We start from the raw sequence: 15,807 nt of genomic DNA on the forward strand, positions 1-15,807 counted from the left end.
TCTCTTTGCTCCGTTGATGCCTGGTACAAATGGTTTTATATCAAGAGGTGAAAGTGTCCAAGGAGGAAATCTCGGAGGCATTGTTTGCTGTGGCTGTCGAATAGCAGTAAGTTGCAGCTTTTGCACGGCTTGTCCGAATGCAGAATTGCTGTGGGTAAGATGTGCGCGGTACAGAAAATTCTTCTTCCCTTGTATGAGATGTCGAAAATGAGTGCGCATGGTTTCTTGAGTAGCGATAACTTCTAGCGGAAGACATCCTGCTTCCGCTACAGTTCCCGAGGTTGATGAGCTCTTCGGGAGGCCTAGACAGATTCGTAGGCAATTGTTTCGTGCGGCTTCTAAAGTTCTCTTGTTTGCTGGTGATAATCGGTGAAGCACCGGTAGGCAATAGCGCAAGGTACCTTCAATATACGCTTTCTCAAGTAGTACCATTGAGCGGCAATTGCACCCCCATCGTGTCCCCACCATGAATTTGAAGAGTTGCGTTGCTGCAACTATCCTCGCTCGAAGTTTCTTCACCTGAGGAGACCAGGAAAGATTTCTGTCGATGACTATTCCAAGAAATCGCTGAGACCGTACATAGGTCAGCGGCCGTCCACCGAGGAGGAGCGGATACTTGGTCATTTTCTTTCTCGTGAAAGCGATGGCTGTGCTCTTTTCTGGAGAAAAGTGTAGACCTCGGGGAGCCAAATACATGGAGAGGTTCCGTAATGCTTTTTGAAGGCGTTGTTTGGTGATGTAACGCGAAGTTGAAGCGCTCCAGATACAGATATCATCGGCGTAAATCGTGATATGCACTCCTCGCGGCAATATCCTTGTTATATGTATCAGGGTGAGGTTGAAAAGTAGCGGACTGAGCACAGCACCCTGGGGTACGCCCTTCTCTACTGAGTAGAACTGTGTGGGACCATTTGGAGTGCTCATATATATCTTCCGTTCTTTTAGGTAGCTCTCAATCCATTTGTACAACCTTCCTCCGAGGCCAAGGCTGTCCATGGCTGCAAGAATGGCATGGTGAAAGACTGAGTCAAAAGCTGCTTTGATATCTAGGAAGACAGCTATCGGTATGCGTCCAGCAAAGAGGCCCCCTTCGAGTGAAGAGACGAGGGTGATGACATTGTCGATAGCTGCCCTGCCTTGGCGGAACCCGTTCATTTCTTGGGGAAATTTGTCGTGGCTTTCTAAGAACCATGTCACTCGTTTATGAATCATTCTCTCCATAAGCTTGCCAACACAACTCAGCAGGGCGACGGGCCGGAAAGAGACGTAGCTTGTTGGCTGTTTACCAGGTTTCAAAATGGGCACTATTTTCGCGAGTTTCCATTCTGCAGGGACCTCGCCAGACAGCCATGAAGAATTATAATATTCCAGAAGTCGTAGGCGGGAGGTGTGGGGTAGTTTTGCGATGGCTTCGTAGCTTATTTCGTCATGGCCGGGTGATGTGTGCCTGTTCGATTCACTGATAGCAGTGTTCAGTTCTTCAATTGTAAAAGGCAAGTCCAATGCTGGCACTGCCGCTCGTGAGTTATCAGGTTGATTGGCTGCGGAAGAGGTCCAAGGCATTGAAGTTGCTTCTGATAGCAGTGCGCAGTATCCTTCTGAGAGTTCTTTGAGAGATTTTCGTTCGTGGAAAGAGAGTGCGGCGAAAGGGTGAAGCTGTTGGAGTGGCGTGCGCATGCCTCTAAAGACCCTCCAGATTTTAGCTACCGGTTGACGAACATCCAGCGTAGAGCAAAAGTCACGCCATCTTTGCCAGCTACGTTTATCCAGGTAACGTCGGATATGACGCTGTGTCCGTCGGCAGGCTCGAAGGTCTTCAAGACACTTTGTGCGCAATACTTTCCTTTCAGCTCGCCTGCGAATGGCACACAGTTTTTCAAACTCCTCGTCGTTTGACGGAAATCTGTCATTCTTAGATGAAACTCGTGTGCATTCTCTTAGGCAATGAGCCATTGTAGAAAGTAATTCGTCGTCCTTGGTTGCAGCAGTGATTCCTTTGCTAGCGGCGTCTTTGTATGCATCCCAATCTGTAAATCTTGTAACTAGTTTCCTTGATGACGTCTTCGCACCCACAGCTGATATCATTATTGGGTAGTGGTCACTCCCACGTGTTTCCAAGTCGGTGCACCAGTGAAAATTACGGGCAACTGAGCTTCAATAAGGTACGCATTTGGGCTGGTTGGTTCATGATTAACTGTAGAAACAGCGCTAAAAGACGGGACGAACGAGGAAAGGACACAAACAACGGCGCTGACTAACAACCAAATGTGTTTTATTCTTCCAGTCTGCATTTATATACTCCGCCACAATCTCAACAAAGCAAAAGGCAAAGAAACATAGAAAAAGATGATTAGCCTGCGCAGAGGCCAAAAAATCTTCAAACAGACAGAAATGTTAACTCCTTCGGAAGGAGGGAGATCGAGGGGAGGCTGACACATGCCTCTCCGCCATTATAGATATGATACGCTTCAGAAATGACACGCGCCCGTTCATCATGGTACTTCGACAGGAAAATGGAATCTTTAAAAGATGGCTGGCAACCACATTCATTACAGTGAAGCGACAATTGCATGCGCGAGCATGCAAACAACGTCCGTAAACAAGCCAGAGATAGTCAATTGTCGCTTCACTGTAATGAATGTGGTTGCCAGCCATCTTTTAAAGATTCCATTTTCCTGTCGAAGTACCATGATGAACGGGCGCGTGTCATTTCTGAAGCGTATCATATCTATAATGGCGGAGAGGCATGTGTCAGCCTCCCCTCGATCTCCCTCCTTCCGAAGGAGTTAACATTTCTGTCTGTTTGAAGATTTTTTGGCCTCTGCGCAGGCTAATCATCTTTTTCTATGTTTCTTTGCCTTTTGCTTTGTTGAGATTGTGGCGGAGTATATAAATGCAGACTGGAAGAATAAAACACATTTGGTTGTTAGTCAGCGCCGTTGTTTGTGTCCTTTCCTCGTTCGTCCCGTCTTTTAGCGCTGTTTCTACAGTCAACTGAGCTTGTTACGAAGGTCACGTCGATGCTGCTGGTAGACGTAGTGCCTCGTAGGTAGGTGATGCTGCCGTCATTTAGAGGTTCAATTGAATGCTTTGAAAGTAGTTCTGCGAGCTTGGCTCCTCGCGCACAAGTATGTGAGCTGCCCCAGATTTCATTGTGGGCATTGAAATCTCCACAAATGATGTGTGGAGAAGGTGTCCTTGAAATCAAGTTTTCAAGTCTTGAAGCGTCGAAAGGCCTGCCTGGCTCCAGGTATACTCCAATCAGGGTGTATTCTTGTTTACCTATTAATGTAATGGCGCACACATATTCATTGTCGCTGTGGGGTGGGATGTCGATCTCGGAGGCCGGAATATCTCTGCGGAAGCCTATTAGTAGCCTACTGATATTGGCAGGTCGTTTTGAGTGATGAAAATAATATCCGTTCATTCTGAAATGAGGTCCGACGCGTGATTCAGAGATGACGATGAAAGGGATTTGGTACGCTCGCACCAGTTGTCGGAAATCCGAAAGCTTCGAGCGAAGCCCGCGAGCGTTCCACTGTAATATGGTGCATGTGCGAAAGATTGTATGGATGGTCAGTTCAGGTGAAGATGTCGTTGGGGAAGCCATGATTAATACTGCGAGGGAGCGCGCCCCTGCGGAGCGTAAAACGTCGACACCAGCGGCTCCATTGTAAGGATTGCTTCCACCTCTGGGAGACTTCTTGACGAGGGATTTCCGCGGGCAAGGGCTTTGATGGCTGCAAACAACATCGGTATCAGTATGCGTGTAACATCTTGGTCGGTGTTTCCGAGTTGCTGCCTCTCGCAGTTCACCTTGTCCTGTTGACGCAACTGAGACTGTTGACGGCCGTAATCGCTTGGTGGGTCTTGTGAGACCGGTTGCGGTGGTTTCGATGAATGCGACAAGCCCATGGATTTACCACGTTTCTTTTTAGTAACATCGGCGTATGTGTTACCAGATGTCTTTTGGCTTTGTGGTGATTGTTACTGGGAGACGTCTGTCATACTCGTGAATACCACTTCAGGGTTAGGCGGTGGTTCATTACGCCTCGGTGGTTTTCCTTGTGCTTGCTCCAACGTGCGTGCGAGTGTAGCAGCCTTCTTTTTAATACATCCTCCATATGAAGCAGGGTGTGGACCACCGCAGTTTGCACATTTAGGTTGAGCTCTTGAGGTGCACTCCTTGTGCGAGTGAGGCCCAGCACACACTTTGCAGCGCACCGGGCCAGTACAGTGTCTCGATATGTTACCATGTCTTTGATACTTGTAACACTGCGTAGCTGCCCCGATGTATTCGGCGACCGGGTAACTACAGAACCCAAGCGTAACTCGTTTAGGTAATGGTGAATCTGTCGAATTCCAAAATGACAGATCGGCGACGTACCTCTTTGACATTTCCTCCATCTTCGGGTGTAAAGGTGGTGAGCCTCCTCGCTGAAACGACACCTTGATCCCGTAGATAGTCTTGTAGTTCTTCATTTGAGTAGCTCAGAGGAACATCTTGTATTTTTCCATAGTTCGCCGTGTAAGAGTATGGAACACGGGCCTCTACAGCTACGCCAGCCAGTTCAGTCACCGTAAGCAAACGGTTGGCGGCGGGCAGTGTTGACACTGTAACCATCAGGCTTCCGTCCTTGTTGAGGCGATGGTTAAGAACTTTCTCTTGAGCCGACGTCATGACCGCTGATGCTACAATGTTAGGGTTGACTTTCCATAAGCTCCCTCCATCTATGGTAGGCCGGAATACGACAGGAACACCAGTACCTCTTTTTTTCTTGTAGGACACCATCGTGAAGGATGCCTGGTCCATATCATCTGTATTTCCATCCGAAGGATCGGAGCCGTTTTGTTCGTCGCGTAGCCGCTTGTTTGCAGGGCCATGGTCTGTAGTTCCCACTACAGAGGCTGCAGGAGTAGTAGTTGCCACCGCAGCCATAGATGCGGCACCGAGCGCATCTGGCAGTGATGTTCGAAAATCTATGCTGTAGCCTTCGCTTCATTGCCAAGAAAAGTTGTCCGCGAGTATAGTTCAGCATTTATCGCACAAAGAGCGTTTCTATAGTGAACGCGCTCTGTTCGCTCTCTCTCGCCACACGGCGAGCGCTGAGTCGGTGGCGCCTTCTCTGGCGCTAAAGAAAATGGACTGGACACAACGATGCACGCCGTGAAAGGAGACGACGATATCCGCCGACACGCCGAGACGCTAAGGTGCTTCGCCACCTAAGACACTGTGGTATCTTCCCCTTACACGCTCTCAGCAATCACGTGATGGCGTCGAGGAAGGAGATGCGCGACGCGCCCGCATGGCGTGCTCCAACAAGAAAGAGTGCGGGACGAGTAACAGCAACAGCAACTACAGTGAATTGATGGTGTGCTCTACTTGCAAGGACGCGTTAACATCGGGCAAGGTCCCCGTGATGAACAGAACTCTAAGTCGACCCATGCGCTGCTTCGCATCCCCACATGGTTCCCTTTAGTGGGACATGGTGTAATATTTTTATTCTTTCTTTCCCTTTCTCTCTTTATCTCTGTTTTTTTTCTATTTCTTTTTTGGCTGTGTTTATTTCTATTTCTTTCTCTCTCTCTCTATTTATTTGCTTTCTTTCTTCACTTTATTTATCTCTCTCACTATTTTCTGCTGCTTCTTACTTTCTGTCGTTTTCTCATTGTGTCCAAATCTTTCTCTCTTTCATTAGTTCTCTCTCTTTCTCTATTTCTTTCTCTTTCTGTTTTATTCTTTGTTTCTCTCTTTCTTTGGATACCATACTTTACTCTCACTCGCCTCTTACTTACCTCTACTTCCACTTCCCTTCCTTTGCAATATTGTGCTCTACAAGGCTACATTGCGCTCGCCTAGCGCCTGTACAACCGAGTGGTTACGATGCTCGCCGTCGGACAGTGGGAATTCGGGCTTCAATTCCGCACCGTCAAGACATATTTTTCGCGAAGAATTTCGCTATTTCTCCTTCTTTCTCTCTCTCTGTACTCAGTCTTCCACCATCTGAGTTTTTGCGTCCCACGCCGGACAAAGCTGTGCGGCCGGAGAGCGCGCGCCGGGCACTAATGTTCGAGGGCCTAAGAAGAAGATAATGACAAAGACAGCGTGCGCCGGCCGAGTTATCGTGCCGCACGAGCTAGATAGGTAGAGGCTATTTGTGATGATGATAGTTTATTCAAACGCGTAATGGCATAGCGGAAAGCGTAATAGCTCCTCTGTAAAACCATATATAAAGCATTGGATAAAGATAGAAGGAGGTGGAATATACGTGCTGCGTCAGTGCCTGAAATAGGTGTTTGGGTGTTTGCTAAACTAGTTATACTGATTTCTGCTAATAAGATCAAGAATAATAACAAGAAACTTTAGTGTCTTAAAATAACCTCTAGATTCTAACGAGGGCAGTTTAGCGATATTCTAAAGTTCAGGAATGTGTGCACGCTGGTATTTGTTAAAAACGGACCAAATGCAATTCGTTAGATTCAGTCAAGCCTACATTTTTTTGTCACTTTTTATCTATTTATTTATTTTTATGTGCTGCAGTCCTGATTGTGGGCTATAGCATATGAAGATATATACTCATCTATTGAAATGGTTTTGTCGTCTGAGTGATCGTGCGGAAATAGTCGCCTGCTGCGCGATAATGTGGTTAAAGAAAAAGGGTTAAGTGATTGAGCTTAAATTGTACCTTATAATCGAAGAGCTTTAAGCGTGTGTGTAAAGCCATCACAGTTCAATGGAAATACAATCTATTTAACGTGACAAGCTGATTATTTAGATAACCCTACCATAGAAGAAGCGTATGCAGATGTACCTGCACACACTTATAAAGGCGGCGCTTGCCTTTCAAACGATTTAGGGATGTATGGGTACTCTGCTATAGTGAAATAACTAGAAAAGTTACCTACTGGACTGGTACTGCTGCTGGAGCCAAAGTACACAAGTCATCTCCTAAATTTCATCAAGCGCATCCGTAGAAACCGCTCTGACAAGCCTGGCGAGCTGTACTCAGCTATATCGTTAAAGTCTGGCCAACAAAAATGGCGGGAAAGCATTATTAAGTCATTCACCGTGCAAAAATTCTTTTTAATTTATGTTCCGTTAGAAATGCGTTTTGAGAGGGCCACAACATAATATCACGGGCCAAAATGTGCTGTAATGCCCTTTTAACATTACGTTTCTGTGCAGTTTTCCTTCTTCTGAAGCATGCTTAAAGGGCCCCTAAACGACTTCGAGTGGAAAGAGGAGACAGCTGTTTCTTTCTCGCTTTCACAACCCTTCCTAAAGGTGCTATAACTTCGTCGTCGCTTAACAACACGAGAGTGCTTTACTCATGGGTTCACCGAGACATGACTAACGTTTTTACGACACCGAAATACAGATGACAAACAGAAACCAGAAGCAAAAGTTTCGGTCATTCGGATGACCCCCCAGAGGGAGTCGTACTTACGACCTCTCGGTCCAAGACAACAGTTGGCCTGCGCTTTAGCCACGGCGCAACAAACGCTCTTGCATGAGGCTTCGCAAACTCGCCCTATATCTCTCTCATATTATTCCGTTCATAGTGACCTTCGCTGGTGTGGGGTGGTTTCGCGCTCTGGAATTGGTGAAGTGTAGTTCTGCATCATGACACTAACGAGTGCCGACAGTGAGCGCTTCGGTAGTTTCAGCTTTCGGTGCAGCGAGAGACACGCTAGCCTAGGGTGCCTCGATGCCAGCCTTCCTTCGCACCAAGGAACGCTGGTATCCTACGCCAGCGACACGCGGAACGCCTGCCCGCGTTCCAGGCGCAATCCACGAGCTCTGTTTTTCGCGTTCCAGAAGCATTGTGTGGTATATTGCATGAGCACAGGCTTACGTTACCCTATAACTGGGGAGCACACACCATGGCGTTTCTCTTCTGAAATGACGACTCTTTGAAGGAGTGCATATCGAGTCCCAGTGTTTATTGTGTATTTGCTGATGCCATCATTGTGCGCGATTCACCATATGGTGTGTTCAGGTACGTGTTAAACTTCATCTACCGCAAGGGTTTATTCATGATCATGGATGTTATTCGTAGGGACGGCGATGTGCCAGTAGGCGTCAATGTTGGTGCATCCACATCAATCGTGGTGCTGTATCTGCGAAACGTGAACGGCTTTTGCGTGAACCTCATATATTGATGAACAATAAAGAATGTGTAAAGGCCTTTTTAACGGCCGTGAAGACGCGCTTCAATTTCGTGTTATACCGACTCCTATGACGGAGCGATCAGCCAAGTTTTTTAGATGTGAAGCATCTTATAGCGGAGTACAATCCGGTGGTGGTGGTGGTGGTGGTGGTGGAGGTGTGCGGTGTGACCACCCATACTGCGCATGCGCAAGCCCTCTCCACACACCTCCTCTCCCTCTCCACTCCCCTCCCCTCTCCACTTCCCATTTACCCTCCCCTTTCACATTTCCCCTCACCCTCTCCCATTTACCCTTACCCTCTCCACTTCAACTTTCCCCCTCTCCCCTTTCATCTCTCATTCCCCTCCCCCTCTCCCCTTCCCCCTCCCCCCTTTCTCGTTCCCCTTTGCCTCTCTTCCGTCCCCTCTCCACTCTCCCTCTGAAACGCGGGCTCTACATGCCGAAACGCTGCTTCGCATCGCCTCATGGTCCCCTTTAGCGGGAGATGGTGTGATTTTTTTTCTCATGAAACTAGTTGGCAATGACAGCACTAAGTGCAGTGCCTAAAAGAAGTTCGCGCTATTCGGTGGCACGTTCTTATCTCCGCTTGTGCATTCGAAAATGCCCAAAACGCAAGAAATCATTTAATCGCGCACTATTTTCAGGCGTGACAAGGCCTAACGGCCGTGCCACTGAATGGCGGAACGCCGCCGGAGACAATTCTCAACTGATATCCCTGGTATATGGAACAATAGAGAGCTTATTTCCTCATGACGTCACGGGAACAGACTGCTTGCCTGCCGAAGTGCGCGCAAACGACGGGAAATAATGCGCTCATTCGTTGTATTTCCACAGGTTGTTTAGGAGCCCGTTAAATAATTTTATGGCTACTTATAAATCGTATAACGAGTGTTCAGTGTTTTTAACCATGACTTGCATTGTTCAACCCGGTTCACTGCTCGTTATTGAATAACTATTCCTACATGCACTGGATAACTTGAAGGTACGCTATTCCTTTTTGTTTGGCCGGTCCAGATATAACAATAATCAGAAATACCGAATTTTGCGTGGAAGACACTCTATATGGGAGAACGCTAAAAAGAAGTGTGCGGACAACTGGCCCGTAACTGTGATTGCAATAGCGAAGTGGTCTTGCTGGAGTCAAATTACGCATGCCAAAGCCTCTTTAACATTTAGACAACTCACAGCAACCACTGTTGAAAGATGACGAGTTCTTCCCATGAGCTTTGTTAACGTCTGATCAAGAACGAACTGTCACAATGTGCTCGGTCTTTCCGCCATCAAGAAAATGCTTATATATAAGCAGAGCGTCTTAGGATAAGATAACGCAATATGACTGGTTATGCAGTAAGGCAATTCCACAAATTTCATTTTCCTTTAGGTTTATGCGGTTTCCAGTCATGGAATGGGCCCCTTCGAGGACGACGATGCCAGATTTCATGTCTCAAAATCATCAAAATGCCTGAAAAAAGGTAAAAAAACCGTCAAAGCTTCATGGAAAAGCCGTTATTGCATATTTAACATGTTATAATGAAATCAAACTGAGTTACTCATTTAATCAGCGTAATTATTTATTTATAATTAAGAGTAATTAGGTTATGCCCAAAATAAAATTTCGCCCTTTTTTTCTAAAATTGAACTCTACAAGAAGAGTAAATATTGTGAGTGTGTTCTCAAAATTTTTCTCAAGGCATAACGCCTTTTGGGCATTACAGGGTTAAGAACCTGGCGTGCCAGCTCCAACCAAAAATTACACCATCTCACGCTCAAGCGAACCATCTCCCTGCTGCTCCGCATCCACACATGATTTCCCTTTAGTGGGAGATGGTGTAATTTTTCACATGTACCTCGAATTTTTGCTCACGTAAAACTCTACTTTATCTCTGAGAAGGAAAGACACCGCCGCCGCCGCCGTTGCTGCCGCTGTCGACACCGGAATTTCTAAAAAACGAGTTCTTTAACGCTATCGCGTTAATATAACCTATCTCCATGCCACATAGGAATGGCAGAGTGTGCTGCCTATGACCAATGCAGCATCGAAGAAACCATTACGCATATCCTCTGATAGCGTTGCCTTTGGCGGCTACTTTGCGCAAATTCTGATACTTTGTGAACCCGCCTGGCGATGAAAATTTCAGGTTGGCGCTAAAGCTATACTGTGGGTATTTTGAACTTCATTTTTTGTCGCAAATAGCAGACATGTTTCTTATTATTTGCGGATAAATTACCAAGCAAGTCTAACTACCACCATTTGTTTCCAAGCTTTTCTTACATGTCAGCCGATGCATGCACATGTCCTCCTCCCGACAGCAGTTTGGTGCTCCTCAAGGAACTCCAACGCAAAACGCGGCGAGCCCACCAACGCCTACTGACGAAGTTATTAGATGCGAAGTATCTTATGGCGGAGTTCAATCCGGTGCTGGTGGTGGTGGTGGTGTGCGGCGTGACCACCCTTACAGCGCATGCGCATACCCTCTCCACATCCCCCATCTCCCCTCCCCCTTTCCACTCTTCCTCTGAAACGCGGGCTAGACATCCCGCAGTTCTCTCCTGCGCAACGCCGCGATGAGCACCAGCGCATGCGCGTCCCCTCCTCCTCTCTCTCCTCTCCTACACTGCCCCCCTCTCTCATGCCTGCTGACCGTGTTCCCCGACCGCTCTGTGAGAATTAAAGGCCAGGCTAGAGGGAAGACAAGACGCGCGTAGCGTTCCTCTTCGCGTTCCACGACGCGAGGTCGGTAGCATGCCCAAAGAACGCCAAGGGAACGCGATCGTGCAAGTGCACCGGCTTCGCATTGCCTCATGGTCCCCTTTAGCGGAAAATGGTGTAGTTTTGCTATTGCTTGCTTAGTCAAGTTGACTCACACTCACTGTTGTAGATTGCCAAGAATTGCGTGGTCTTATACACTTAAATAAAAGGTAGAAAATGGGGAATTAATACAATATAACATGCACATTGAAAATGCGAATGCAAATTCTCTTCGGGGGTTTTACCAAAACCAGCGTCATTTTCAAACAAGCGAACTAATTGACGAGAGAAATCGGTGAGGCCTACATTATAACGATTAGGCACAAGACTTGTATCAATTAACCGTCGGTCACTCTTCATGACATGTAATTTATTTAGCTCTGCCAATTCAGATTATGTGTAATTTTGAACATGCTGCCTTGATGTATCTTTCTGTCTTGCGCATGTGACGGTTTTTGTACTTGGTGCACTCATATCTTTTACAATTCATTAATATAATATCAGTTGAGACTCAGCGGTGTTGTTGGTTTTCTAACTTTTGTCCGTGTCTAGCGTAGCACTGTAACGAAATTCAAGATGAATTATGCATGGAAGTCAAGCAATGTAGCACATAGCCACGATTGCGATTCAAACTGCCTCAGAAAAAGGACCCCACAAATGCTTCATTTCGGGACAACGCCTATCGTGTTTGCAGTGTTGGCTATTCGATGTTAGAAAAAAAAACACACACATTTTTATGCATTCATTTGTTCATACCCTCAGGGCTTACAAGAAGCATTATAGAGGGGAGGGGCTAAGGTACATCGATACATGCAAAAAAATGTGTAACACAACGAATTCTAAAGGAAAAAAACAACATTATAACGGGAGGAAAACATAAGAGTGCAGGTAAATGACCACAAGTGGTCACAAAGAAAAATATATTTATACATCTGCTAACGAAAATACGACGCAAGATTAAAAAAACAGTGATAAACAAAGAATGGCAGTGCACACTAAAACACAAGAATCGAATTATGTACTTTGGTGCATAAATATGGATACAAAAAATAATGCTACAGGAAGAGGAACGAAAACATACCGGATTACAAGAATGACAAGAAAATGAATACAAAGTAACAAAGCAAAACACAATTCAATATTGGCTAACAACAAAAAGAGGCGCAGTACAAAAATTAAGTGGCAATCAAACGCTAAATCGCCAATGCAACAGTGAAGCAGCCTGGTGCAGGCTTATAACGCGCTTGTTAGTGCTTTGCGGAAACATTAGACAGTTTTAGTTTGGCGTTTGGACGGCCCGCTCCGCTCCGAGTTGGCCCGCTAAACCGCAGCGGAGCGGTGGATGATTTTCTCGTTTTAGTTGTGCGTTGTTGGCAGCGGGAATAGCGTAACGGATCCTTAGCAGTTACGGCGCCCTCTGGTGATGTTCAGCGTCGTTAAAGAAAAAAGAGAAAAACATTTAGTTGCATTTACAATCCGAAATGAGAACGTATGAATTTATTTCTTAACGACGTATTTAGAAGTGCGCCCTAAATATGTTGACGGTGTATATTTTTTTTACAGAGAAGCAAGCACTGACTTGATAATAGCCACCCGAAAGCCAGCAAGATGGCGTTGCAGATCCATTGCAGCACATCCTCCCACGCGGCGGGATTGCCGAAGGGGTCCGCAGATACAACCTCCTTTAAGAAGCACAAATATTCGTCGATTCGGAATTGTTTTCGCGCTTTCCGCTCAGCAGGTGATGGGGAACCCGCAGCGCTCGCTGAAAGCGTGCCGTTATCGGAGGCAGCCATCTTGAAATGAGCCATGTTGCTGCACGCACAAGAGATGACGCGCGCTGCGTCCCCCTTCCGCTTACGAAAACGGTAGCGACGCTCGGCGCTCCGCTTAAGCAGCCCGTAAGCGGAGCATGGGCCTCGCTCCGCTAACCCGCTTACTGCCGTAGCGGAGGGCGCATGTGCACTCGCGTTCCCGCTCCGCTTAGCGGCTGAGCGGAGCGTAAAAACGCCAAACTAAAACTCTCTAATCTGTGTCTCTGAGAGCAACGCAGGCAGGCGATTCCAGTCGTGATACGTTTTTGGCAAGCATGAATATGAGTATTTTACTATGAATATTAATAATATCTGGAGTTTAACGTCCCGAAACCACGATATGATTATGAGAGACGCCATAGTGGAAAGCTCCGGAAATTTTGACAACCTGGGGTTCTTTAACGTGCACCTAAATCTAAGTACATGGGCCTCAAACATTGTCGCCTCCATCGAAAATGCAGTCGCTGCGGCCGGAATTTGATCCCGCGATTTTCGTGTCAGCAGTCGAGTGCCATAACCACTAGACCACCGTGGCTGGGCAGGTTACTGTGAAGGTACCTGAACTTTGAAAGGATGATCGACACCTGGGGTGCTGGTGTAATGTATCGAGACTTGAGCTCATGATTATGATAGTAGATCTTGTGAAAGAGGGAAAGACGACATAACTTCCTACGAGAAGAAGGCAGAGGAGGGTCAAGTCTTAGTTTCATATTAGTGACGCTAGCAGATCTATGGTAATTGCTAAGGATGAAACGGGCCGCTCGATTTTGCACATTTTCGATTATGCTTTTCAGAGTAGCATCGCCAGGGTCCCATATCGATCATGTTTATTCAAAATTAGATCTATCATAGCTGATGCAAAGTTGTTGTTTTAGTTTCGGTGGAGCTAAAAAAAAAGTTTCGTTTGAGATAACCAAGCATGCGGCTAGTTTTCGACGTTATGTGTTTGATGTGTTTTTACATGAAAGATTGTTAGTAATATGCACACCGATGTGTTTATATCATAGTACATGATAAAGGGGAGTGTTGTTAACTAAGTAGCGCAGGCTGATTGATTACGGGAAATTATAATTGTTTTACATTCAGACGTGTCAAGTTCCATTAGCCAGAGCTTACACCATGTTGAAGTGCTATTTAGATCGTGCTGGAGTGTTGATGTATCGTTAAAGCTTTCAATCGTGCGATATGTCCCGCAATCTCCGGCGAACAGACAAATGGTACTTGCGATTTGGTTAGGAAGGTTACTGATGGAAATTAAAAAATGTAAGGGTTCTAAGACCGAGCCTTGAGGTACGCCTGAGCTTACCGGTACTTCAGGAGAGTCAGTATCATTAGTACTGACATATTGGGTTAGGTCAGAGAAAAACTTGGAAGTCAATTAAAAACCAAGGGATCAAGACTTAGCTGGCTGAGTTTTAGTAAGAGCTAGCGGTGGGTAACTCTGTGAAAAGCATTTGCGAAATCTAAAAATTTACTGTCCACTATAAAGCCGGCGTCTAAAAATCCGTGGAAATCACTGCAGAATGTTAGTAATAGCGTTTCTCATGAGAACGACTAATGGAACCCATGCTGAATGTTATGAAAAAACCTATTTGATTCCAAAAAATTGACTACGTGTGATAAAATGACATGTTCAAATATTTTACAAGGTACGGATGTCAAGGAAATAGGTCTATAGTTATGAGGGTTGCTATGAGGTGCAATGGTTGTATGAGGTGGTCTATAGTTATGAGTTATTAGGTGGAACCACCTTGCCTGTTTTCAAGTCTCTGGGTAAGGACATGCGCACATATGACTCTGCAAGCTATAGTCAAGCGTTGCTCCAATACGCTGAAGACAGCTAGTTACGATATGCGTATATACACACCGTAGCATGCATTTCTTTGCGATAAAGGTGACGTCTTTTACCAACGTGAGTGCGACGTTACGTGACAGCATGATCCACCCTTTGAACGCCAGTGTAGTCGACATGCTTTGGCAAGCCCATGATATGCGTACAAGTGAATTTATACAAAGACGCCAATCCACCTCGTAACACTTGGCTGAACAGCAAACATCGGCCTCAGGCCGCTACTCGCTATCTGCCTTGCAATAAATTCATTCTCACAATTCGTGCGATCTCTGGAAATTTTATTTATTCATTTATTTATTTAGGTTCACGCGCATCATGTTCACTTGTGGACTGTACATTATCAAAATACATGCTCGACTATGAAACTGCTTTTGTCGTTGGAGTGATTAGGCGCAATTAGTCAGCAGTAGTTTTATTGCGCGAATTGAGAAAAAGAGGTAAATTATTTGCCTCGTACCTTACCATGGAAGAGCTGCGTGCGGGTGTGCGTAAAGCTACCGCAGTTGTATGGAAGCGCAATGTATTCAGCATATTAAGCGATTTATTTAAAGCACCCTAATATACAAGAGATATGTGCAGCAGGGCCTATACACTAATATCAAATAGACGATCGTCTCAGAAACCATTCAAAGAGCTGTGGGTACTTTAATAATGAGGCTGTAAATGGTTAGCGGTTCAAATTAATATGCACTCAAGAACACTTCAAAACGTTGTTTCACTGATGCTGGAGACAATGTATGTATGGCATCTCCTACATCTCATCAAAGACCACCATAGTAGTCGCTCTAATATACTTTGGAGTTTGCACAAGTACTTCGTTAATCTCTGATAAGCAGAGATGACGGCACAGCATTACTTAGTCACCCTCCATGAAAAAGTATCCCTTAAATTTAAATTTTTTAGCAATGCGTCGTAAGAAGGCAACGACGTATTATCATAGTTCAGTTTTCGCGCTAACGCGCTTTTGAACATTTCATTTCCCTGCAGATTTGCCACTTTTTAATAATGCCTAAATACTTATACGGCTGTTTATAAAGCCTATAATAGAGTGTTCATTGTTCTTTGCAATGACTTGCATTGCTCGACCCAGTCCTCTTATAGCTGGCTAATATGTAGGCATGCATGCATGGGAAACATGCGGGTGTGTTATTCGTTTGTGTTTTGCCAGCCTGGTTGTAACGGTGGTCGGTTATATTGATGAAATTTTTCGCTTGTGAAAG

Source organism: Rhipicephalus sanguineus, chromosome 10 (genome assembly GCF_013339695.2).
Source record: "Rhipicephalus sanguineus isolate Rsan-2018 chromosome 10, BIME_Rsan_1.4, whole genome shotgun sequence".
In the NCBI taxonomy this organism is placed as follows: Eukaryota; Metazoa; Arthropoda; class Arachnida; order Ixodida; family Ixodidae; genus Rhipicephalus; species Rhipicephalus sanguineus.